The sequence below is a fragment of the Oratosquilla oratoria genome, chromosome 13, assembly GCF_046742065.1.
Source record: "Oratosquilla oratoria isolate Oo_2021 chromosome 13, ASM4674206v1, whole genome shotgun sequence".
Classification (NCBI taxonomy): Eukaryota; Metazoa; Arthropoda; class Malacostraca; order Stomatopoda; family Squillidae; genus Oratosquilla; species Oratosquilla oratoria.
Window position 1 is genome coordinate 60315187 of NC_134789.1, and position 2500 is coordinate 60317686.

The 2500-nt window shown below is 39.8% G+C and overlaps 1 protein-coding gene across 1 annotated transcript in view; it reads right to left on the reverse strand.

Moving 5' to 3' along the window:
• LOC143032449 (uncharacterized) overlaps positions 1-2500 on the reverse strand; it is a 28648-nt gene that overhangs the window by 18559 nt on the left and 7589 nt on the right. The window lies entirely within an intron of this gene.

Sequence of the window (2500 nt, forward strand, 5' to 3'; positions counted from 1 at the left end):
GGGAAGAATCTGTAGATTGTTTTCCGTATTGTTTAATGTGGATAAGTTTCTGTCACCGGAGAAGGTAAACAATCACCGTTTATCGTCTCTGCTTATGAGAAAAGGTGGAGGAAACATACTCAGAAACCGAGTATCAGCCTTTCGGGGCTGCACCTCCAAATGATGAAGATGATAGTGTTGATGAATATTGAAGATGGGTGGCGACAGATTGTTGTCATTTGTTCCTAATGATAATGACAAATATCACAAAATTTCATAATAATGACAATAGTGATGATATAATGCAAAGAACATCCTCTAAGAACGGAAAATTTTGGTCATACATCGATTGTTGGTGAACCAACACGAAGGTCGTGTAACATCAGACAAAGAGAGTGGTTAATATGAAGAAGTCAAGGAAGGTTAATCGGGAGACGGGATGACCTGTTGAGGAACATGTTTTGATTGTGGTCTCTTTTAAGAAAACCGATCCCCACTTGAAAGTGGAAACGCGCCGTCCTGTACAGAGAGGATGCGGCCTATGTTCAAGGTCGGGCAGTTTCAAGGTCTTTCAAAAGCCCTTGACGTGTGGCGACTGCGGCGTCAAACTAGAAAACAATCAACACCACTATAGTCTTTGTCCTCATGAGATGACATCTTACACAACACCGCGCTACTGAAGTAGTCGATAAGACTCGGGATTGCTAATTTGTGCTTGAGATTTCTTAAACAGATTTACACATACGTATCTCAATATTTATGAAAACACCTGTTACATATGTCTATGGCAGCTGCAAGCTCAACACACACCTCGTCCAATTAGCGAAGTTAAGCTTCATTGGGATTTGATGGTGTTTGGATGGGGGATCGTCTGAGAACGCTATCGGCGTTGTTGCCATATTAGGGTATCAATAAATAATTTAGAGAATGATGGCTGACCAACTCCTTTATTCATCGAGAGATGTAAATGCTACTCTCAACTCTCGGCAATCTTCTTGTGAACAAGAAAGAAACATACACATACACACACACACGCACGCACGCACATACAAACACACACACACACACACACACACACACACACACACACACACACACACACACACACACACACACACACACACACACACACACACACACACACACACACACACACACACACACACACACACACACACACACACACACACAATGTACTATTTTTGACACAACCTTGATCCCGATATCATGATTACGATGATAATTAGTCAACCTACACGTAGATTATATTTGCTGTGATGTCACACCTCTTCTCTCCGCCATAACACGTGGCACTGGCCTCGTTATGTGAGAGTAGATGACACCCTACGTCCCCCATCTCCTCCGCTACCGATCCCTCGTACCATGTGACAAGAAATGCAACTCCTTCGACACTGAGCTTTCGTCAGAAAGTGACTTACTGAGACCAGAATGTCATCTGACGCTGCGACTCGCTTTATAAATTTGCTTCTGGAAATTTTTTAAATTTCATTCAGTTAAGGAGAAGGACCCCCCCGCCATTCATTTAAAGAGAACTATCAATGCTATCAACGTTTCGTTCTGATTAAAACCAGAGATATATGTTCAATTCTATGTCCCCCCCCTAAAATGATGGGGGAGATGCGGAAGAGGGGAGCTGTTGAATAGTCACTAGTTAGATAAAATCACGTGACGCTAGTCAGAAAGAATGCTTGTTAGGACGATCAGTGAATGTACATTAGGGTAATCAACTTCGAAGACTGTCGTCGCTATTGTTCATAAATTAGATGTGTTAACCTTGATAATATAATAGTCGACAGGTATATGAGTAAAAGAACCATAACCAGGAAATTCTTACGGTGGTATTCTTAAAAAGAAATCCATTCCAAGGCTTTACATAAGATTTATATAAGGAAAGATTTATATATGGAAAGAATTTTTTTTTAAGGATACCACCGTAAGATTCTTACGGTGGTATTCTTAAAAAAAATTATTTCCCTTCCAAGGATTTATACAGTGTTTATTTAAGGAAAGATTTATATAAAGAAAGTATTTTTTTAAGAATACCACTGTATGAGCTGCATCATAAGCCAGATATTTACATCCACCTTCAAGCTGGCGAAGAGCTTAGCATAAATCGTGATCTTTACATTCCCAACAGGCGCAGCTTACTTTCATTTACAGAATATTTCGAGATCATTAGGAACGTCCCCCACCCCGATCCCATCTACTTTTTCTGGAGTGATATCTTCTGCTGGTGTAGAATCACTATACTAATATTACTCTCGACACACTAAATCAAATTTACTACGATAGCATCATACTCTCATCTACCTATGCACATAGGAGGCCCCTTTGGCTGATCCAAAGGAAAGATGAACCTTCATTGGGGATACTGTAGAGGCTAAAGTCTTAAATTAGCATAAATGCCTTTAGATATACTGCAGATATATATCTTAGTCGAAATTGAAGGAGTCGATGGATTAGAGGAGCTTATCTTATTTATATTTGTCTATTTATTTAT